The sequence below is a fragment of the Podarcis pityusensis genome (genome assembly GCF_964106645.2).
Source record: "Podarcis pityusensis genome assembly, chromosome: 4".
Lineage (NCBI taxonomy): Eukaryota > Metazoa > Chordata > Lepidosauria > Squamata > Lacertidae > Podarcis > Podarcis pityusensis.
This window is the reverse complement of record NC_138027.1, coordinates 22,734-47,555: the sequence shown is the minus strand read 5'-3', so window position 1 is coordinate 47,555 and position 24,822 is coordinate 22,734. Positions and strand designations below refer to the sequence as shown.

The window sequence follows — 24,822 nt, the reverse complement described above, 5'->3', positions numbered from 1 at the left end:
GCATTAAAAAGGGACTCAAAAATAGCTTAAACAAGGTTTTAATTACAAAAACAAAAACTCCATTTACACTAAATATATTAACAAACAAACGTGACCCAAACACCAACCCATCCCCCAGGGTAATGGGAGAGCTAGGTGCTGCTCCTTATATACTACACCCAATTGCCAACACAGCTTAATCAATACAACTCAGCAGCACCTGCTATGTTTCACAGCTGTAAAGCTGGGTCTCATTATCTTGCTCTGGCCCTTGCTCTGGCCCCTTAAAGACATACACATCGGGTGGAACAGTGATGAACCTTTACATTTAAAGAAACCATTCAACAATGCAGAGGGTCGCAAGGATAGCTGGCTAGCCCCAGCTGGATCGTCTCCTTCCAGCTGTCCAGCTGCGAAGATCCATCTGCCTCTGCTCCGATGTGAATCAGCAACCCAGGATTCAAAGCCAGGGCACACTATATCAGCCGAGCGAACTGCACACACAGAATAGGCGTGAGGCTTGTGGAAGCATACCACAACTATGGATTTATTAATCATAAATCAGGACAAACAGACTCCGCTAACCCAAAAATAGTACCTCGGGTTAAGAACTTTGCTTCAGGATGAGAACAGAAATCGTGCTCCAGGGGCACGGTGGCAGCAGGAGGCCCCATTACCTAAAGTGGTACCTCAGGTTAAGAACAGTTCCAGGTTAAGAACGGACCTCCAGAACGTATTAAGTTCTTAACCCGAGGTACCACTGTACACACAACAGAAGTTCCCAGCAAATTGTGCTGGTATGTAAACAGACATGTGACATGCAACAGTTCCATGTCTGCAACTAAAGGTGGAATTTTCCAGCAGTAGATAGTCAGGCTTGGTTCCTGAAATGAGTAGGCTTCCTTGTACACACTTCCAGGCAGAAGGGGTAGATGGAGAGAACGCTTTGTGTAGGGTCAGTGTTATGTACTGAGTTGAATAGGATCCAAACTGAAGCAGTCTGATTGGTCCTAGAACAATAGGATTCAGAATGCAGCAGTCTGATTGGTCCTAGAACAATGCAGCAGTATGATTGGTTGGCAGGAACCACCCAATCCTGCTCCAGATAGAAGTGAATCCACAACCTGATTGGCTTACAGTAGAATTCCAGAATTAGCCAATCATGTGCAGCCCATTGTGTAAATAATGTATATAAAGCAGATACTGTGAGGGGACATTTATTCATTCCTCCTCACCACTATGAGCTGAATAAAGAGCATGAAATCACTTTGCGACTCTGAGTATATTTCACTGGCGACGAGGGTGGGATCCCGCTGAGCTGACTGCCACACACAGCACCGCAGCACCGCCAACTGCCGCACCGCTGCCTCGCACCGTGTATCCAGGCTTCAGCTCCGGGGCACAAGGAACTCAGAATGGCAGCCAACAGCAGCTTCTCGCCATTCAACCCAGCATCTGGAGACTGGGAAGCGTACGCCTCCCGTTTCACCTTCCTCCTAGAAGCCAAAGGGGTCACCGACGAAGAAGACGCCAAGAAGAGGGCGATATTCTTCAGCGTCTGCGGAGAGGAGACGTTTGAAATTGCCCGGGCTCTCCTTGCGCCTGAAGACGTCGCTACTGTTCCATACAAAACAATAATGGAACAGCTGAAGGGGCACTTTTCGCCGCAGCCCTCAGTGGTGGCTCGTCGAAATGCCTTCTACGCAAAGCGGCAAGCCCCTGGGGAAACCATAACTGGGTTTGTGACCTCTCTCCGCCAAGCCGCCCGGTTCTGCAACTTCTCAGAGCTGGAGAACATGCTTCGTGACCGCCTCGTCGGTGGCCTGAAGGATGAGAAGCTGCAACGACGCCTCTACGCTAAGAAGGACCTAACGTTCCAGGTCGCTCTGGAGGAGGCCCTGGCAACAGAAGCTGCCGAGAGGTCGACCCAAGAGGCACGGCCGAGCCTGCCATCCCAACCGAGGGTCCACCATGAAGACCTCACCGACGACTCAGGATCCGACAGGGAGGAGGTGCACCGAGTACAGCAGCGCACTCAAGCAGCGCACAGACCACAGCTGCCTCGACGAGAAGGAGGGAACTGCGCAAGCTGCGGGGAGAGTCACGAGAGGAGGACCTGCCGTTTCCGCAACGCAGAGTGCAGGCAGTGCAGAAAATCGGGACACATCGCCCGGGTGTGTCGGGCTCGGCCCACCCGACACCAGGCATCAGATGACCAATCCAAGAGCCCCAGGTCCCGGGGCCCAACGCACCAAGGCAACTCGACGGAGCTCACGGACTTCCAGGTATACCAGTTGCCCCACCCCAACGTAGAGAAAATTTATGTAGAGGTACAGATAGAGGGGGCCCCATGCCGCATGGAGCTTGACACGGGTTCAACTCTATCCATAATCTCGGCAAGGACCTTAAGGAAACTGTGTCCCACTGGGGGTCCCAAACTCAGGCCGGCCCCATTCACCCTCCGGGACTTCCAGAAACGTAAGGTCCCCACAATGGGGGTGGGGACCTTCAGGGTGCAATACCGAGGGCGGACGCGGCAACTGGACTTGCTTGTGGTCAAGGGCCCCTACATTAGCTTACTGGGATTGGCATGGTTTGGACCACTGGGGCTAGCTGTCACCGGGGTGAACCACACTAGCTTACAAGTGGACGTGGACGCCATATGCAAGGAATTTCCAGGGGTTTTCGATGGGAAATTGGGACAGTATACGGGCCCCCCCCATTGCGCTACAGCTTGACCCCGCAGTACGACCGGTCAGGCTCAAGGCCCGCCGGGTCCCGTTCGCCTTGAAACCCCGTATAGACGAGGAATTGGACCGACTCGTAGAGCAAGGAGTGCTGGAGCCGGTGCCTAATGCTCCCTGGAAAACCCCAATCGTCACACCCGTCAAGCCTAATGGTTCGGTCCGCATCTGCGCAGACTACAAATGTACCATAAACAAGGCCCTCACGGCCCACGCATACCCAGTGCCAGTGGTCAGCCATGTCCTTGCCACCCTGGCTGGGTCGAAAATTTTTGGCAAGCTGGACTTGGCCCAAGCATATCAACAGCTGCCAGTAGATGAGGCCACAGCAGAGGCACAGACGATTGTGACGCACAGAGGAGCGTTCAGGGTAAAGCGGCTGCAATTCGGTGTCAGCGTGGCACCAGGCATATTCCAGAATATAATGGACTCTCTCCTTAAAGGGATTCCTGGCGTCACCCCCTTCTTCGATGATGTGTTGATTGCCGGCCCCACACCAGAGGAGTTTGAGGACCGCCTCCGCACCGTTCTGCACCGTTTCCAGACGGCGGGTCTCAAGGTGAAGCGGGAAAAATGTCTACTAGGAGTGCCTCAGGTGGACTTTCTGGGATTTATGGTGGACGCAGAAGGGGTCCACCCGACTGGGGACAAGGTACGGGCCATTTGTGATGCCCCAGCGCCCAAGAGCAAGACTGAACTTCAGGCCTTCTTGGGACTATTGAACTTTTACCATTCCTTCCTTCCCCACAAGGCGGCGGTAGCGGAGCCCCTACACAGACTCCTGGACAAGCGGGCCCCTTGGGTGTGGGGCCAGCGCCAGGAGGCCGCATTCCAGGCAGTCAAGGACTTGCTTGTCTCAAACTCGGTCTTGGCACACTTCGACGAGAGGCTGCCGGTGGTGCTAGCATGTGACGCCTCACCCTATGGCATTGGAGCTGTCCTGGGGCACCAACTCCCGGATGGAAGAGAGGTACCGGTGGCGTACTTTTCCCAGACACTCAACACAACCGAGCGGAACTACTCGCAAATCGACAAGGAGGGTCTGGCAATCGTAAAGGGAGTAAAAAAATTCCATGATTTCTTGTACGGGCGGCCCTTCACCGTGGTGACTGACCACAAGCCGTTGCTTGGCTTGTTTGCCCCCGAAAAGCAGACCCCCCAAGTGCTGTCTCCTCGCGTCCTCAGGTGGTCAATTTTCCTTGCCAGCTACCAGTATGCACTGATTCACCGACCTGGGAAGGCGATGGGCCATGCGGACGCCCTCAGCAGGCTACCACTACCGGAAACAGGCCCTGACCCAGCACCTGCACAAGAGGTTATGAGCCTGGAGCTGCTTCCCGACCGCCCCATTCAGGCACAAGAAGTTGCACACCATTCCAAGAAAGATAGGGTCATCTCCCGGGTCCTGGACTGGGTGTGGAGGGGATGGCCCAGCAGCAGCCCCGGGCCAGAATTCGCCGGCTACACAACCCGCAAACATGAACTGTCGGCCCACAAGGGGTGCCTGTTATGGGGAAGCAGAGTCGTTGTTCCCCAGCCCCTCTGCAAAAGGGTCCTCACAGCCCTACACGAGACACATCCAGGGGTAGTAAGAATGAAGGCCCTTGCCAGGAGTTATGTGTGGTGGCCGGGGATCGATGGAGAGATAGAGGCCTGGGTCAAACACTGCCAGGCCTGCCAAGAATCCCGCCCAGATCCCCCAAGGGCCCCAGTCCAGTCCTGGGAGTCCGCCCGAGCACCATGGTCACGCCTGCATGTGGATTTCGCTGGCCCCTTTCAGGGGAAAACATTCTTCATAGTGGTGGACTCCTACACCAAATGGCTGGAAGTCGCACTGGTACCGTCCACTTCCACGTCCGCAGCCATCCGGGTACTACGCAGGCTGTTTGCAACCCACGGGCTCCCTGACACTCTCGTCTCAGACAACGGGACTGCATTTACGTCAGGAGAATTCCAAACCTTCACAGCGCAGAACGCCATCCGCCACATCCGTTCGGCGCTGTTCCACCCTGCCACCAATGGCCAAGCAGAACGCATGGTGCGGACCACCAAGGACACCCTTCGCCGCATGACGCAAGGGGACTGGGAGTACCGCCTTGCCACATTCCTTCTAGCACAGCACAGCACCCCCAGCTCAACGACTGGCCGGAGCCCCGCTGAACTACTAATGGGTCGGCGCCTTGCAATCAGATTGGACCGCCTTCACCCCGATAGAGCTCAGGATGAGGTAGTGGTGGGGGAAGGCAGGAACCCCCGGACCTTCGAGGCCCAGGACCCAGTGTACGCAAAGAATTTTGGGGCAGGCCCAGCATGGGTACCCGCCACAATCACCAGGGTCACTGGCCCCGTGTCGTACGAGGTGCTAACGGATGGGGGGCAATGCTGGCGCCGCCACTGCGACCAGATACGGCGACGATTCCCGGGAGAAAACCAGGAGGAGGACAGGTCAGAGGAGTCCCAAGGGAACAGCGGGGCAGTGAGGCCCATAGAGCAGGAGGGGCCAGCAGGAGAGGCAGAATCAGTAAATACAGAGAGGACCCGTGAGGCCGAAAGGACACCGGAACCAGAACCACGACTGAGCGAGCCGGTTGCACCAGACCAAACAGCCGCATCACAGCCAGCATCCTTGGAACACGAGCCAGAACCCGGAGCCCGGACCAGGGAACACCCCAGGCCACAACGCACACGTAGGCCGCCGGCATACCTTGAGGACTATGAATGCGACCTCCCGGGCAGGACTGGAACTTAGAGGGGAGGGGTGTTATGTACTGAGTTGAATAGGATCCAAACTGAAGCAGTCTGATTGGTCCTAGAACAATGCAGCAGTATGATTGGTTGGCAGGAACCACCCAATCCTGCTCCAGATAGAAGTGAATCCACAACCTGATTGGCTTACAGTAGAATTCCAGAATTAGCCAATCATGTGCAGCCCATTGTGTAAATAATGTATATAAAGCAGATACTGTGAGGGGACATTTATTCATTCCTCCTCACCACTATGAGCTGAATAAAGAGCATGAAATCACTTTGCGACTCTGAGTATATTTCAGTCAGGGTCAGGGTGAGAATATGTATAATCACCCTGAAGGATTCAGGGCTCCTCCTGACTGTTGAAATGCTCCCAAGGAGGATGTAAGCAGCACTTCCTCTGTTTCCAGTCAATAATAGTGAATGGCCATGTTTTCTTCATGGCTGAACTTGCAGCTCCAGGAGAGGTGTGGATCCCTGAACTATACCTAAATAGCCTTCAAAGTGCCATTTAAGAGTGCAATATTTGCTGCACAACCAAGGTTGCGGGGTTGTTCCCCATAAGGGACTCCTGCATGTTCCTGTATTGCAGCAGGTTGGACTGGATACCCTTGGGGTCCCTTCCAGAGGTTATACAGTGGTGCCTCGCAAGACGAAATTAATTCGTTCCGCAAGTCTCTTCGTCTTGCGAGTTTTTCGTCTTGCGATGCACGGTTTCCCATAGGAATGCATTGAAAATCAATCAATGCGTTCCTAGGGAAACCGCCTTCAGACCAGGTCCGGGGACAGTCTGTCCCCGGACCTCTTCTGAAGGCTGGGGGGGGGGGGACAAGGGCTTTTCTTCCCACCCCCAGCATTTTAAAAAACCCCAGGACAGCGGAGGACTTCTCCGCTGTCCGGGCGATCTTAAAATGCTGGCGGGCGGCATTTTAAAATCGCCCCGGACAGCGGAGAACTTCTCCGCTGTCCGGGGCGATTTAAAAGCCCCTGGGAAGGCAGGCAGGGGGGACAAAGACTTTCGCCCCCCGCCCGCCTTCAGAAGGTGTTCCCGCCCCCCGCCCCGCTTCGGAACAGCGTTTTAAAATGCTGGGGGTCGGGAGCGAAGCGTTCGCTCCCGACCCCCAGCATTTTAAAATCTCCCCGGGACAGCAGAGAAGTCTCTGCTGTCCCAGGGAGATTTTAAAATGCTGGGGGTCGGGAGTGTCGCCGGAAACCACCCCCCCCTTCCATTAACACTTGTATCGCACAAGCACCACATTCACACACACACACGCATCTCCCCTCCCTGACCCTAGAGATGTCTCTTTAGAGGGCCATCTCTTAAAAGCCTTCCGTAAATAAGGAAGCGCTGCATTGACAACACTCTATTTAGCGCTCCGCGCCGCTCTATCTTTATTGAGAGTAGACCGGACGACCGAACTCTAGGCTAAACAGCGGCCGCCTCAACCAATCAGCATTATCGAACAGCGCCCCTTGTGGCGGCCACGCTGGTACTGCAGGCTGCGAGCGTCTGTTCCCTCACCTTTTGACAGCTCCCAATTCATTGTTTCCGAGTTCAATGGACCATGACTGATCTAATCAAAATGTTGCAAGTTGTTTCCGAAAGAGGAAAGTACTTTGAACTTCAGTGACTATATTCCTTACAAATTCACCAAAAATCAGCCGTACCATGGATTTTCACCGGACCACTTTTATTTCACTGCATACTACAAGGACTATCAAAGGGGGGTGAGCTGGGATTGATCGGCCATAAGCCTTGAACCGCGCAGTCACGTACACAACGGCCCTTCTCCGGATGGCGGGGCAACCTTGATAACCATCGGGAAGGGCTCAGACGAAATGCTATCAGGAACACAATAAACTGCATACGGTAGTGTATTCAATACAGACTCTGACAAAGGACCCTGACCGGATTCCCCTCAGGGGGCAGGAAGACTTCGCTCATTCCTTTGTTTATGGAAATGACTCATGTGGGGAGGGGGAGAGGTGGTCCCTGCCGGGTGTCAGGATACTCGGATTACCTGGGTAGCTCCTCCTCGACTCCTCCTGTTCTTTAATAAAATCATGATGTATATATGATGTAATTCTGGGGGTGTAGTCAAGGGGATTAGTGGTTAATAAAAGTTGGGGTCTCCCATTGTTCCGGGCTTCCATCTTGCTTCACCTCGTGGACGGTGGGAGCCCTGTCGCGACAGTCTTTCTTCAATAAAGACCAAGCCTACTGGCTGCTGTTTTGCTCTGTATTGCCCTGGTCGGTGTCTTCATTTGTCCAAGGGAGCCCTCGGATTTTCCGGTAACAGTATTGGCGACCGTGCTCTGGGACACTTGGTTCTCCTGCGAAGGTGAGGGGGGAGATAGAGGGGATCGGGCGCCGCTGGGCAACCTTAGCCCAGGAATCCTTCTTCCTCTCCTTGCCTCTTCTTTGCGGGCGGTAATCAACCGTCACCGGAAGCCCGACCAGGGAGAGCAAAGGCGAGGTAAAGCCGGCTAAAAGAAAAGGATCCCGGGATCTGCGGGGGGACATCTTCGAACGTGAGTATGGTTTGAAGTAAAACACATTGGGAGGGGGGGTTGGAGAAGCAGTGTCCCCACGACAGCCAGACTTTCCTTCTTTCATTTCTGACGTTACCCCTCGGAGTCGTCCGGGTACGTTCAAAAAATTCTGTCCTTTTCTACCCCGATTCTCCCCTTTCGGAAAGTGGCCAGGGAAATCGCGGAGCTTTACTGTCTGACGTTACCCCTCGGAGTCGTCTAGGAACGTCAACACCTTTCTCTGTCTCTCCCCTCAATTTCTTACGCGGAGTGTGTCCGGGGAAATTGTGGTACTTTTGCTGTTTTCCGGCGTCACCCCTCGGAGTCGTCCGGGTACGCCTTAACCTATCTGTCCTTTTCTCCCCCGTTTCCCGTCTTGGAATTGAGTCCGGGGAAGCGTGGCCCTTTATTGTCTTTTTCTCTGACGTTCCTCTATCGGAGTCGTCCAGAGGCGTCCGTCCAAACATCTCTCTCTCTCTCTCTTTCTCGTCTAATTATGCAAACGAAGCCGCCCCTCCTGCCCGGCGACCTTTGTTAGGGATGACCCGGGTACGTGAGAACGCAAGGTCGTTTGTTTCCTTTCCAAACTCTCAATTTCTCGGACCTTGATCTGGCACTGCATTGCGCAAGCGTCCAGTAGGGGTTCCGAACTTAGTCTCAAAGGCTAGGCAGGAGGCTGTCGTGGAGGGTAGAAGGGGTGGCTCACGGATTGGGGCCCCACACTAGGACCAGTTGTAGAGGCAGTACTGCAGTAGAATTTGAGGATTTTGTTTGTGCATCGGGTAGAGAGAGAGACCCGTGAGTTCAAGGTTGATGTTTGAGAATTATTGATGATAGGTTAGTTATGGTTCGATAGCAGGCAGGATTAAGTTCAGTAGGAATAAACTGAGGTACCTAAATTACTGAAAGAACACTATTTTTTTTATCTTCTCCCCTTGTCTTTGTGTTTTCCCCTCGTCTGTCCGTCTTCTTGTCTGTAGTGCACATCGTCCGCAAAACCCCGTTCTTGTAGAATAGAGTAATGGGAGCCCACGCTTCCCAATACTCTGACTGGACTCCTCCTGGCGACAAGGCTTCGAGGAAGCCTTGCCGCTCTGAAGAGGACTCCGATACCCCTCTGCAATTTGTCCTCCTCAATTGGAAGGAGTTGAGAGGGAGAAGGGGACTCTCAAAATCCAAACTGAGGGACCTCTGTAACATCTCGTGGGTCGCTCTTACCCACCACCTGGAACCACCTTCCCAATGGCCGCCTCATGGTTCCTTTAACCTCATAAGAATGCAAGCACTTAAGTCCCATTTAGCCGACGAGAAGCCCCGACAACTATACTACCTAAATATTTTCGTTGAAGCCCGCGAACTATTTCACCGACAGCAGTCCCAAGTTGTCCGTCAGATGGCTGTTTTAAAACCAACCAGACCCCCTCCATATGACGAGATTAGAGCCCAAGAAGAACAATTGGATAGGACTCTCGTTCCCTTCTATTACCCCGAACCACGGGCTCCCCGACTGCCAGAACCCGGGACGGGGAACAGAACAGGATCTGGTGAAGGGGGTGCGGGACCGACAGGAAGCGTCATAAACCCACCCGCTGCTGCCCCTTCTCAAAACATACCGAATGCCTCACTGCCCGACCCATCCTTAAGCACACCCATCTTAGGGGAAAACCAAGTAGGCTTGGATCTCGGACCCTTACTTAACGGGCAACTTTTAAACGGAGAAAGAGAGGGACCCGTCTCCAGCAGAACTAGGAACAGAGATAATCTGCAGAACGGGGAAATAGAAGGCGCTTTCCCTCTGCGAGCACTACCCATACCCCCAGTCAGGGCAGGAGACCCACCTCGCATGGTTTTTACTCATCAGCCCTTCCTTACTTCGGATTTGATGAATTGGTCCGATAAGATGCCCTCTTTAAGGGACGACCCTGACAAATGCCACCGCCAGGTGGCCACCATTTTCTCTACTCATAACCCTACATGGGCAGATGTGCATATGTTACTTGGGGCCCTCTTTAACGAGGCAGAAAAGAGAGAAATACTAGCAAAGGCGGGGGAGGCTCTAACCCGAGAAGGCTACCAACCAAATCGTCCCGCCTCGATGACCCCACTGACCGCACAGATGATACTTAATGACCCTGACTGGGACTATAACACAGACAACGGCATATGGGGCTTAAAAATTTTCAAAAAGGCCATCTTAGATGGAATCAAAGCTGCTGGTCAGCGAACTGTAAACTGGACAAAAGTCCAAGCTGTCCTCCAAGGGCCTGAAGAACACCCGTCCGACTATTACACCCGCTTAGTCTCTGCTATCAAAACCTGGGGCGGGATAGACCCGGAGAGTCCTCAACATGAAGTCATAGTTAAAGGCTTCTTCAAGGACCAAGCAACTGCAGATATAAGGAAAGCCCTAAACTCACACCTGGGTTACGACGGAAAGACTATAACCGAAATTCTTTCCATCGCCAAGTCAGTCTTTAATTCCAGAGACGAGCGGAGGAAGAAAGATCAGAAACCCGACTCTCCGCGAGTGTTAGCTTATGCAGGAGCGGCTCCCCCTTACAAAGACAAAAGCAAACCAAAGGGACCCGACTCTCGAGACCGGCGCGTTTGTTACAATTGCGAGGAAGTAGGGCACATAAGAAGATTTTGCCCCCTCCTACCAGAAATTCCTAGGCCTGACTATAGAGACTTTAAAACTTACAGACCAGATTATCAGGAACCCCTACACCCGAAACCCAGGGAATCGAACTTCCCATATGGACACCCTCAACCCATGACCCAGACGCAATATCGTGCGGGTCCTCCCCCTCCACAACCAAGACCCAGGAACCCCACTCCAGATCCTCAGAATCCCTTTAAAACAGCCACCCGCACCATTAATACAGCCCATGAAATGGTAATGGACGAATACCAACCGCATTGACAATCAGAAGCAGATCCCGCCTCCTTTTCTTTCCTCTGCCCGGTTTTACAACTGTCTTCTTCCGATCCCATCTGCACTATGCAAATTGATGGGCAATCCTATAATTGCCTTTTGGATACCGGAGCCACATACTCCACCCTCACGAACAGCCATTTAGCCCCCGGGGAAGAGACCAGAACTGTAATGGGACTGGACGGAATTCCTCGGAGTTGTCCTCTTTCTAAACCCGCAAATGTCTCCGTTGGACCTCTATCCGTAAAACACACTTTCCTGCTAACTTCTAGCCCCGTCAACCTCTTGGGGAGGGATCTGCTCTGCAAATTAAATGCCACTATACAATGTGGTCAGGAAGGTATTTATTTACACATGCCGAATGAGTCCATCTTTAATTTCCAAGGAGTTCTACAGGAAGCCCAAAATACCAACATTGATCTTCCGCCCGAACTCATACACAATGTCTCCCCTTCCTTATGGGGAACCGAATCCACCTCGGTAGGACTTTTAAAATCTGCAACCCCGGTGAAAGTAAACTACAGGCACGATTTGCCCTTCCCTTGCACTAAACAATACCCGCTTCCCCCAGAGGCGATTGAAGGACTCACCCCGATGATCGACGAATTCTTGAGAATGGGAGTTCTAGTCCCATGTGCCTCCCCTTGCAATACCCCCCTACTTCCCGTCAAGAAGCCTAATACCAATCCAGTTAAATGGCGCTTGGTACAGGATCTTCGACTCATCAACTCTTTTGTTATTCCGAGGCATGCCGTCGTTGCCAACCCCCACCATCTCCTCAGCACCATTCCGGAGGGAACTGTGGTGTACTCTGTCATAGATCTATGCTCTGCCTTCTTCAGCATCCCCGTACATCCCGAAAGCCAATTCCTCTTCGCCTTCACTTGGCAAGCAGGGCAACTAACGTGGACCCGGTTACCCCAAGGGTATGTAGAATCCCCAGCAATTTTTTCGTCCATACTACATCAAGATTTAGCAGATGTGACCCTGCCAGGAGGCTCTGCTCTGAGGCTCTACGTAGACGACATCCTACTCTGTGGGCGTGACCTAGAATCCTGCAAAAATGACACCATAACTCTCCTAAACATACTAGCACACAAGGGACATAAGGTATCCCCGAAAAAGATACAATATTGCAAAAAGGAGGTCAAGTACCTTGGTCACATACTGGGAGAGGGCACCCGCGCTTTAACTACGGATCGAATTGAGGCAATAACAAAACTACCCTTACCTAAAACAAAAAGGCAGCTCCGAGGATTCATAGGGATGAGCGGATTCTGCCGGGCGTGGATCCCCCGCTATGGAGAATTCGCCCGCCCCCTTACAGCAATGACACATGATAACTCCCCAGACCAACTACAATGGTCCGCTGAGGCACTCGAAGCCTTTGAATCTATTAAAAGAGAACTAAGATCCTCGCCCGCCCTCGGACTCCCTGACTATAGACTACCCTTCTCTTTGTATGTACATGAGAACAAGGGAGTAGCTTCGGGTGTCCTTACCCAACCGTTCCAGGGGAGGAACAGGCCTGTAGCTTATTACAGCCTTCAACTTGACACTACAGTACTGGGAAACGTGGGATGCTTGAGAGCTGTAGCAGCGGCAGCCCAACTTTTAGAAAAGGCGCAAGAAACAGTCCTGGGACACGACTTAACTGTGAACGTTCCCCACGCTGTAGCTACCTTACTTAGCTTACAAGGGTGCCAACGATTCACGATACAACGCCTAAACAAATACGAAGCCATTCTCCTCAGTCCGTCCAACGTCACCATCAAGAGAGTAAACTCCCTGAATCCCGCGACCCTTCTGCCCCTCCCCGACGATGGCACACCGCATCATGACTGCTCTCAAATAGTTCGTCACCTCGAAAAACCCAGAGAAGACCTCGATTACCTCCCTTTAACGAACCCTGACCTCATCTTATACACTGATGGGAGCTCCAAAGTTGTGGGAGGGCAACGGAAAAGTGGGTACGCCGTAGTTACTCATAGTGACATTCTAGAAGCACGACCTGTCAATCCAAAATACAGCGCACAAGCGGCTGAACTTATCGCTTTGATCAGAGCTTGCGAACTAGGGGCTGGCAAGAGGATCACTATCTACACAGATTCTAAGTATTGTTTCGGGTTGGTGCATGCCACCGGACAAATCTGGTTACAGAGAGGGTTTCTGACTGCTGCAGGTACCCAAATCGCACACGCATCCCTAGTACAGCGCCTTATGAACTCCATCCATCTCCCTGAGGCTATTGCAGTAGTACACTGCAAGGCACATACGAAAGGCAGGGACCCGGTCTCAACTGGGAACCGAAGTGCTGACAGCGCAGCACAAGAAGCAGCCCTCGAGCCCCTCTCCACAGACAATGAGTTCCAGGGACCACAAGTTCTATCCGATATAAATTTTACTGAGATGTACCAGACTGCAACCCCAGAAGAAGTTAAAGTATGGGAAGAACAAGGGGCTCACTTGGAAAATGGCATTTGGTATTATCCGGATAAAAGACTCATAATGCCCAAGCTATGGGTACCTAAACATTTGAGAGTTCTCCATCAACGTACCCACTGGGGAAGGGAGAAACTTATCGACACAATGCAACGCTGCTGGTATGCCCCAGGTCTTACACTTGCCGCTAAGGCAGCCGTAAAGAATTGTCATACTTGCCAGAGTTTTAACCCAAAACATACCGCCAGATGCCCGCCAGGGGCCAGACCATGGGCTTTTGTCCCATTCGAAAGCCTTCAAATAGATTTCATAGACCTACCCCCGTGCCAAGCCTACAAACATGCTTTAGTAATCATAGACCAGTTGACTGGGTGGGTAGAATGTTTCCCTACTCGCAGAGCAACTGCGCACATTGTTGCAAAAATTCTGATACAAGAAATCATACCTCGCTTTGGGGTTCCCAGGCACATAGACAGCGACAGGGGTTCACATTTCACATCAGATATAATCCAACAAATTGCTACTGCCCTCGGAATCAAATGGAAATTACATACCCCATACCATCCTCCTTCCTCCGGACAAGTCGAAAGAATGAACCAGCAGCTTAAATCTCAGCTGGGAAAACTTTGCAAAGAATCCGGCATCAAATGGGTAAATGCCCTTCCATTAGTCCTCCATAACTTAAGAGCATGCCCCCGCGGAAATCTCAAACTATCTCCCTACGAACTACTATTCGGACGGCCTTCCCCAGTATATAACACCCAGTTTCCAACATCAGAACTAGAGGTGGGCGAGTCAGAGTTAACTAGATACGTAATACAACTCCAAAAACAACTCATTGATCTTCACAGATACGCAGCCTCAGGTCAAAATATTCCTCTAGATGAAAACATCCACCCGTACCAACCAGGCGATTGGATACTAGCGAAAACTTACCATAAGGTACCCCTACAGCCCACTTGGGAGGGCCCTTACCAAGTACTTTTAACCACTCCAACTTCCGTTAAGGTAGCAGAGAAGACAGCCTGGTTACATCACACCCGCTGCAAACCCGCTTCGCCACCCGAGCCTCCCTCTGACGACCCACCATACTGCACCCCAGACCGACCGCCAGACAGCGATACCGATACAGAGGACGACCAACAGACCGGACCAGATCGGGGCACGAATCGAGCCCAACAGACCGGACCAGATCGGGGCACGAATCGAGCCCAACAGACCGGACCAGATCGGGGCACGAATCGAGCCCAACAGACCGGACCAGATCGGGGCACATATCGGGCCCAACAGACCGGACCGGACCCACCACATTCGTCAACCACTTGGACCTCCGAAATCATCCCGGCAGCCAATCAGGACGAGCAACCCCCAATTCGTCTCAAACTCCGTAAAACACACGCGGTTTGACAGCTCCACATTTGACAGCTCGCCAGTTTGACAGCTCCACATTTGACAGCTCGGCAGTTTGACAGCTCCACATTTGACAGCTCGGCAGTTTGACAGCTCCACATTTGACAGCTCGGCAGTTTGACAGCTCCACATTTGACAGCTCGGCAGTTTGACAGCTCCACATTTGACAGCTCCACGGTTTGACAGCTCCACGTTTGACAACTCCACTGTTTGACAGCTCCGCTTCACAACGCTATTCACAATGACAACAACTGTACCCACCTTCCTCATCCTCTCTATCACATCTGCCCTTTCTCAACACACCATAACCACTCACATCTCATGCCCTGGATTACAAACTGAATACAAATATCTGGACTTTGGAATCGTTGATATGGTGAAAAGAGGGACACCAGACCGCCTAGGAGATTTTGACTTCTGCCTACCCGAAACCCGCGTTCTCCTTCGACATTCCATACTACCGACCCTCGCTACTCACCAAAACTGGGAACTTTTTATTCGCTCGCCCTCCTACACTCCACTTGGCAGACTCACCCTCACCACAGATGGCCCTTGGTACAGAGCCCACTGCCTCAATGGATCTTACGTACTCTTTTCTGATGGCACACTCGAACAAACTCTGAACTGGACACTTATAGACAACGGGGGTGGTGACTCAGTTTATACTGACCGGAATCACCCCACAGACCACCTAATTCATGGATTCTACTGCCAACGAGTAGACTCCGCTCCCCGCCAAACCATCCTACAAGGAGTTTGCCTCCGGAGGTACTGCTGCGTCTGGGACATCGGACTCGCCTCCGCTTGGGACGGTAAAGCGTACCTCGAGGGCTGGCATTACTCCGTTATGCCTCCGGCAGAATGGGACACTACCGGACCCCAAAGGTGCGGGGGCCTCACCACAAACCTCACCTACCTACTCCGTCAAGACCCCCTTCACCCCCCCGGTACTGCACCTCGACAAAGGGGGGAACTGTCAATATCCGAAAACCCTCAAAATAATGACTTTCTGTCCACTTGGCATTCCAACACCTACGTAAAACTGATCTCTCAAATTGCAAAACAGACAGCAACCAAAGAGTGCTGGATCTGCGCCAATGCCCCCTCACACCTCTACAGTGGCATACCATTTCTTGGAGTACCTCTCACCCTACAACAACATCTCTCTGCTAATGTGCAATCCTGGAACCTGACTGCGGTGAATCTGACACACCAGTACATCCACCTAACCGGACCCACAACAGGCGACCTTTGCCGGAAATTCAGCGGGAACGACAAGGTCATCGGCGACAGCACCTGTAAGTACACCATTGACGTTGCTCTAAACGGGAGGATCACCCTGTGGCACCAAGGTAACCCCTCTATCCAACCCAGCTTGATGTCCGCATGGAAACGCGTTATGACCTTACCCGACTCCTGGAGCCCCTCCCCGGTCTCCCAGTGTTTCTTCCGTACCTTCCTCACCGGGCGTATAGACTCGTGCCTACAGGGGTTGTTCTGGGTTTGCGGCCACCGCGGCTATGTATGGGCCAGCCCCCACTCCCGCGGCACTTGTTATCTCGGTCTAATCTTGCCTGGAGTCCGGGTCACCCAAGATCTACCCTCCGGAAGGAGGCGCAATAAGAGGGCAAAAGACTTGTCACAACTCTCCGACGTAGCAGCCAATAGTGAAACTTATGGTCGGGCTCTCTTTCCCGCATATGGGGCCGGCTCCAACCACGTCGATATCCTTAAGTTAACGGACATCCTGTTAAATTTCATGGAGGAGTCCAATGCGGCTACCCAAGCTATCCTGACAGAGTTAACGGAAGTCAGGCAGACTTCGATACAGAACCGCCTTGCTTTGGACTACGTTCTCGCCTCGACTGGAGGCGTTTGTGCCCTTGTCGGGACTGAATGCTGCACACACGTATCTGATCAAACCCTTAATATTACCGGGCATCTTAACAACATCCATAAACTAACGGACGGACTTAAAGACATCCAACATGAAGGACTCTCCGATACCCAGTTGTGGAGCTGGCTACCTGGGTCTGGCTGGATAAAACAACTCCTAGGGAACGGACTTTTGGTCCTCATTACTCTGACAATCTGTATTGCTGTTTTCTGCTGCGCGATCCACTGCTTCCCGATGTGCTGTCAAGCTTGCGACTCTTGCCTTCCAACCCCTCGCTCGCGGTCGACTATCACCTACAGACCACCGGCATCAGGAACCCAGACGAACCCCATCGAAATGGGGCCCTTAAAGGACTTCCAGAATCTGGATTCTAGGTATGGCATGTCAAACTTTTATTGATTTGTGCGGAGAAAAGGATTGCGCGGCTTCCCTGCCTTCGCAATCTTATCTCCGAAGGGGGGAACTGTCGCCGGAAACCACCCCCCCTTCCATTAACACTTGTATCGCACAAGCACCACATTCACACACACACACGCATCTCCCCTCCCTGACCCTAGAGATGTCTCTTTAGAGGGCCATCTCTTAAAAGCCTTCCGTAAATAAGGAAGCGCTGCATTGACAACACTCTATTTAGCGCTCCGCGCCGCTCTATCTTTATTGAGAGTAGACCGGACGACCGAACTCTAGGCTAAACAGCGGCCGCCTCAACCAATCAGCATTATCGAACAGCGCCCCTTGTGGCGGCCACGCTGGTACTGCAGGCTGCGAGCGTCTGTTCCCTCACCTTTTGACAGCTCCCAATTCATTGTTTCCGAGTTCAATGGACCATGACTGATCTAATCAAAATGTTGCAAGTTGTTTCCGAAAGAGGAAAGTACTTTGAACTTCAGTGACTATATTCCTTACAAATTCACCAAAAATCAGCCGTACCATGGATTTTCACCGGACCACTTTTATTTCACTGCATACTACAAGGACTATCAAAGGGGGGTGAGCTGGGATTGATCGGCCATAAGCCTTGAACCGCGCAGTCACGTACACAACGGCCCTTCTCCGGATGGCGGGGCAACCTTGATAACCATCGGGAAGGGCTCAGACGAAATGCTATCAGGAACACAATAAACTGCATACGGTAGTGTATTCAATACAGACTCCGACAAAGGACCCTGACCGGATTCCCCTCAGGGGGCAGGAAGACTTCGCTCATTCCTTTGTTTATGGAAATGACTCATGTGGGGAGGGGGAGAGGTGGTCCCTGCCGGGTGTCAGGATACTCGGATTACCTGGGTAGCTCCTCCTCGACTCCTCCTGTTCTTTAATAAAATCATGATGTATATATGATGTAATTCTGGGGGTGTAGTCAAGGGGATTAGTGGTTAATAAAAGTTGGGGTCTCCCATTGTTCCGGGCTTCCATCTTGCTTCACCTCGTGGACGGTGGGAGCCCTGTCGCGACAGTCTTTCTTCAATAAAGACCAAGCCTACTGGCTGCTGTTTTGCTCTGTATTGCCCTGGTCGGTGTCTTCATTTGTCCAAGGGAGCCCTCGGATTTTCCGGTAACAGGAGCGAACGCTTCGCTCCCGCCCGCCAGCATTTTAAGATCGCCCGGGGCAGGCGGGGGGGGGAAGGCAGGGGGGGGGGAGCAAAGACTTTTGCCCCCCGCCGGCCTTCAGAAGAGGTCCTCTTCTGAAGGCTGGCTGTGGGCGAAAGTCTTTGCTCCCGACCGCCAGCATTTCCCTATGGGCTTTCGTCTTGCGATGCAAGCCCATAGGGAAATTCGTCTTGCGAAGCGCCTCCAAAACAGAAAACCCTTTCGTCTTGCGGGTTTTCCGTCTTGCGAGGCATTCGTCTTGCGGGGTACCACTGTATACCATCCTTTTTCTTTGGAAAGGGCTTCAGAAAGAAGAAACAGAAATAGCGTTCCTTAAAGTTAGTTGTATGATGGGAAAGTAGCCTCACTTCCTGTGAGTTACCTTATTCCTTGCACGTTAATTTGAGCTTGGTGCCTCTTTTTACACGGACCCCTCTTTCAGTTCTTCTGGAAAAAATTCGCCCCCCTGTTATTTCTCAGGTCTCTATGGGCTGTGCTGAATTCCTGCTCCCAAAAAGGGGGAGGAGAAGGAAGGGGGAAGTTTCGCCTGACAAAGGGAGGGAGAAGAGGGGCCCTCCTGCTGCTGCCTTGTGGGGCGAGAGGGGGAAAGGGGATCTTTTGACACAAGATCCAAACAGCTCCTTTAACCAAACACCTGATCCACCCAGCAGTGTGGCAGCCAAAGGGGAAGGAAAGCAGCTCTTAGACATCTCCATGCAGTTGCAAAAGGTGGGTTGCCTGTATGGGCTCTGCTTTATTCCTTAATGTTGAATGCTACATCTGCCTAAGTCCACTTCCATCCACTGGAAAAGATTCTTAGTAGTAAGGAGTAAAGGGAACGGTGGGAAATACCTAGTTATTTCTATAAATCGGTAAGACCGCACAGTCTCTACACCTCCACAAGGCCTGGTCCTTTCCAGAGGTGCAGCCTGCCTTCTCCAAAGGTGGATTTCAGCTCAAACAGCTGGTCGAAAAGTCTCTTTTCCTCTCCTCACACCCGCAACCCTGGCAACCTCCCAGAAACAGTCTCTATTCCTCGATGGTCAGGGAGATTGCATTTTCCCACGGTATCTCAAAAAATTGAAACCTAGTATTTAGTAATGTCTTAATACAGTTTTGGGATGTGTGTGTGTGTGTCAGCCCTTAAAAATCAACTGTGCAGTGTGGCTCACAGCAGGGGCAAAGCAAAGATTTAAGAGTGTCACCAGCTATGCACATTCGCGTACACACATATAGGCTGGGAGCCCCTATGCCACAAGACCAAGTGGGCTGAGCCCCTAAGAAAATAGGCTTCCAGGTGGAAAAGTCAAAATTAGAAACAGAATTGTTAGAACCCAAAACTAAAAACTTGTCAAGAATGTATAACTTGCTGTTGAAATGGAATACTCAGGATGAAACGGTGAAATCTGCTATGATTAAATGGGCACAAGATGTTGGACATAATACTATGTTTGCTGACTGGGAACAGTTATGGACCACAGGTATGAAGTTTACGGCATGTAATGCCTTAAGAGAGAATATTATGAAAATGATATACAGGTGGTACATGACCCCAGTCAAGCTTGCAAAAATTTATCATTTGCCTGATAATAAATGTTGGAAATGTAAAGAAACTGAAGGTACATTCTTTCACCTTTGGTGGACGTGCCCAAAGATCAAGGCTTTCTGGGAAATGATATATAATGAACTGAAAAAGGTATTTAAATATACCTTTCTGAAGAAACCAGAGGCCTTTCTTTTGGGCATTGTCGGCCAACTGGTGCCAAAGAAGGACAGAACCTTTTTTATGTATGCTACAACAGCAGCATGAATACTCATCGCAAAGTATTGGAAGACACAAGATCTACCCACTTTGGAAGAATGGCAGATGAAGGTGATTGACTACATGGAATTGGCGGAAATGACTGGCAGAATCCGAGACCAGGGAGAAGAGTCGGTGAAAGAAGACTGGAAGAAATTTAAAGACTATTTACAGAAATATTGCAAAATTAAGGAATTTTAGAAGGATGTTGGATAGAAACTAAGAGGTTTTTAGCTGTAATGCTTTAAGAGATATGAAAAAAAGGTTAACAATTGGGTAAAAGTTTAATGGTAAGGACTTGCTGAACTAACAAACTGAACTGGAATACAAAGAAGGGAGGTATGAGGAGGTCCGGGGAAATAAGTGTAGGGAAGATAGGTGTCAGAGCTGCTTCCAGATCCTAGCTCACAGAGGATCACGCTAGCCAGCGATCATTAAATAAAAGTCTTTATTGAGTTACAGTTTCCATTCTCAAGCTGCTGCGTGCAACTCTACGTCTCATGGTTAGATCGGCGAAGCTCCATCTGAGTCTCCGCCCTTTGTACACCAACTTAATATCCTAGCCTTGCTCCACCTTTTCCGCCTGACTGTTCTTCTCTGGGTCCCTCTGCCCCCCGGGGTCTCTTCCTTCCGGGATTCCTCTGACGCTGACGCTGACCCCCCTGACTCTTCTCCCTCCTTTCGGCGGGCTTTAGGACCTGGCTCCCTTTCCGGGCTGCCTACTGCGCCACCTTCCTGTGCATTTGAACTTGGTGCGCGCGCCCAACCTTCCACCTTCCGTCTGACCGTTTCTTCGCTCCCCGATGGAGGTGTGGCCACTCCTGACTCGTGCCCTCCCCCCTGTTGTGAGCTGCCAGCGCTTGACCCCTGGCGCCCTTCCTCTTCCCTGCTCTCTGGCGGTGACGCTGGTCCCGATTTCCAACTGCTCCCCTCTGAGTCCCCTCTGGCTCTATCTTCCTGGGGTGTCCCCCTAGGCTCCCCCCTTGCCCTGGCCACTGGTGCTCCTTTCTGTGAATCTTCTGATTCACTGGAAAGACTCGGAGATCTCGGGTCGTCGTCATCACTCATCTTTTCTTCTGCCTCCTCCCCCTCGCTCTCTGTTTCCTCCCTTGCCCTTGCCTCTGCTCCTGAACCCCTGACATCCATCCCCCCCTCGAAGCCCCCTCTTCCCCCCTCCCCTCCTTCCGGTGCGGGATCTGGGTGCTGCTGTGTCAGGGGGACGAATGTCGGATACAGTTCGCTTCCCGTGTCGGGCCGCCATCCGAAGTCTTCCGGTTCTTCCTCCCTGCTCTCGTTGACGACGGTCACCTCCGCTTCCATCTCTGTGCCGCCGTGCTCGAAACCCGGGTCGTCCCCGAAAACGTCCATGTCCGTCTCTCCCTCGTTGCCTTCTGGAGACGTTGCTCGTCCTGGACCCTCCAGCCACCTTCTGCGGAACTGCTCCTCTGGTCGATCATCCCACCAATACGAGGGTTCTGAAGCAGATCCCGAGGGTGACCCCTCCGGGGAACGGGCGTCTCGTGTCGGTTCCTCGTCTGAGTCGAACCCCCGGAACGTGCTGGCTGAAAGTGTGGGCGTGAAAAGCCAGTCGTCGAAAAAGTCTGCTGGCATTGGCCTATGTGGGAAGAGGGCATGAAACTCTTCTTTGAGCAGAGGTTCGTCTAAAGCGTAGCCCGGCACCCAGCTGTTGGCACTGGCCGGGGTGCCCTCCTTGGCGAGAAGGTATTCTACCCCCTCTTCCCCCCATCTGGAGTCCAAAATCTCCGTGACTTCGTTGATGCGCTCCTCCTGTGCCACTCCCCCTTGCCCGGTTCTCTCTCGGAGCGGACCCGGTGCCGTTCCTGGTTCCTGAAACCTGTGAGGTGCCTTGTAGGGAGTGAGCACCGATCTGTGGAACACCGGATGCATTCTGGAACCCTCCGGAAGAGCCAGCCTGAAAGCCACCGGGTTGACCTGTTCTTCGACTTGGTAGGGCCCCAGTTGTTTATGCCCTAGTTTCTTCTTCGCCAATGACCTGGCCGGCACTGCGTGGGCTGCTAACCAGACCCAGTCTCCCACATGGATCTCTTCGCCAACCCTTCTGTGTTTCTCCGCTTGTACCTTGTATGCGTGTTTAGCCAGCTCCAGGTGCCGCCGCAGCTGATCGTGGACCTCCTGCAACTCCGACGCGAACGCATCTGCTGTCTGCGGCTCCCCCTCCCCCATTCTTTCCAGTCCCGGGAAGGTTCTGGGGTGCCTCCCGTTGTTGGCGAAGAACGGCGTGACCCCCGTGGACACGTGCTTCGTGTTGTTGTAGGCGAACTCGGCGAGAGGCAGGTAATCCACCCACGTCGCAGGCTGTTGATTCGCATAACATCTCAGGTACTGCTGCATGATGGCATTGACCCGCTCCGCTTGCCCGTTGGTCTGCGGGTGTCTAGCCGACGCCAGGTTGATCTTGACGTTCAGGAAGCCCATCAGCCTCTGCCAGAAGTTCGAGATGAACTGTCGCCCTCGGTCGGACAGAATAGACCGCGGCAGACCGTGAACCTTGAACACGTGGTCTATGAACAGTTTGGCGGTTTGTTCCGCCGTGGCCACCTTCGCACACGGAATGAAATGTGCCATCTTGGAGAACAAGTCCACCACCACCAGCACAGCCGTCTTGCCCCTCGAGCTGGGCAGATCCGTGACAAAGTCCAGGGCCACTCTCTCCCATGGTTCGAACGGAGTTTGCAGCGGTTCCAGCAGTCCGGCCGGCGGTCTGTGCACTGGTTTGGCCCTCTGGCAGGTGTCACACCTCGCCACGTAGTCCGCGACTTCCCCTCTCATTCCGGGCCACCAGAAGTCTCTGGCTACTAATTCCACCGTCTTCTCCTTGCCAAAGTGCCCGGCAGTGGGCGCGTCGTGCAGCTGCTGCAGTACCTTGGCGCGAAGTTCGTCTCCCGGCACGTAGATGGCCCCTTTACGGATGAGCAAACCATCTCGCAGCTGGAACTCGTCGGTCGCTGCCGTGCCCCTGTGCACCTCTGCCATCTTTGCTTGCGCGAAGGAGTCATCCTGCAACGCTCGTCGCACCGCATCCAGGTCAACTGTTGCCGCCGCGCACGCCCACACTGTCGGTGCGAAGATGTGCATGGCGGCCGCTGGCGTTGCCTCCTCCAGATACTGTGGCTTACGGGAGAGAGCATCCGCCATGATGTTGGTGTCCCCCGGGACATATTCTATTCGGAAGTCGAAATTCGCAAAGAACTCAGCCCAACGTATCTGCCTCTGGTTCAGGAACTGTGCCGTGCGCCAGTGCTCTAGATTCTTGTGGTCCGTGCAGACCTGCACCGTGTGCTTGGCGCCGATCAGGAAGTGCCTCCACGCTTTGAACGCTGCATGAATGGCCAGCAACTCCCTGTCCCAGATGGTGTAGTTCTGTTCGGACTTGCTGAGCTTCCTTGAATAAAACGCTCCCGGCCTCCAAACCCCCTGCGGGTCTTTCTGCAGCAGGACTGCTCCCACGGCTCTGTCTGAAGCGTCTGTCTCCACCCTCATCGGCCTGCTGGGGTTGACATGAAGCAGCTGCTCTTCCGACGCGAAGAGACGCTTGAGTGCCTGAAAGGACTGCTCCGCCTGCTCTGTCCAGATGAACTTCTTTTTCTTGGAGCTGAGCGTATCCGTGATGGCCGCTGTCTGCATCGCAAAGCCTTTGATAAACTTGCGATAGAAGTTCGCGAAGCCGACAAACCGTTGGACCTCCTTCCGGTTGCGTGGGCTTTTCCAATCCAACACTGCTCGGACCTTGGCGCTGTCCATGGCGAGCCCTTTATCAGACAACTTGTAGCCCAGGAAATCCACCTCCGTCACGTCGAATTGGCACTTCTCCAGCTTGGCGTAAAGCCTATGTTGCTGTAGCCTGCTCAGCACTTCCTTGACGTGTCTGTCATGCTCCTGCTGCGATTCCGAAAAGATCAGGATGTCATCCAAGAAACAGACGCACGTCTTGTAGAGGAGCCCCGCCAACACGTGATGCATGAAAGCTTGAAAAACGTGGGAGCCATTTTGCAATCCAAAAGGCATAACTCTATATTCGTAGGTGCCCAGGGGCGTGAACATGGCTGTCTTCCACTCATCTCCTTCCCGCATGCGAATGAGGTTGTATGCCCCTCGCAGGTCCAACTTGGTGAACACTCTGCCCTTCCGTACCTTTGCGAGGAGGTCGTCGATTCGGGGCATGGGGAAGTCCGATGGCTTGGTCACACTGTTCAAGATGCGAAAGTCCACTACAAGTCTTTTTTGGGGCGTGTCCCGCTTCTTAACAAAGAATACCGGACTGCCCCCCGCTGCCTTGGACTCTCGGATGAAACCGCGCTCCAAATTATGATCTATGAACTCTTTGAGTTCCTGCAGTTCGTCCTCAGACATGGAATACAGCTTCCCTTTGGGCAGCGCCGCCCCCGGCAGCAGGTCAATTTTGCAGTCATATGGTCTGTGGGGGGGTAGCCTGTCTGCCTCCTTCTCGCAGAAAACCTCCAAAAATTCCGCGTACTTGTGGGGAACCGCTTGCAGCGTGCCTAGCTGCAGCTGTGACTCCTCTTCCCCTCCTTCCTGCCTGGGCACGATGCAGTGTTCAGCGCAAAAGGAAGAGCCGAAGGTCAGCTGCCTCTGGTACCAAGCCAGCGTCGGGCTGTGCTTGTCCAGCCAACTCATGCCCAATACAATGGGCGTGTCCGATAGTTGAGTGACATTGAAGCTGATGATTTCCCTGTGATTCCCA

At 52.7% G+C, this 24,822-nt stretch overlaps 1 long non-coding RNA gene across 4 annotated transcripts in view; it reads left to right on the top strand.

Annotated features, from left to right (window-relative positions):
* Positions 1–24,822, top strand: part of LOC308475511 — a 39,525-nt gene that overhangs the window by 2,548 nt on the left and 12,155 nt on the right. For 2 of the 4 annotated variants that reach the window (XR_013985277.1, XR_013985279.1), the window contains exon 3: positions 18,949–19,017. This is a non-coding gene — a long non-coding RNA (uncharacterized lncRNA). Of the gene's footprint in view, positions 1–18,945; positions 19,018–24,822 lie in introns of all 4 variants that reach the window. The other 2 variants (XR_013985278.1, XR_013985280.1) reach the window with 1 other exon arrangement.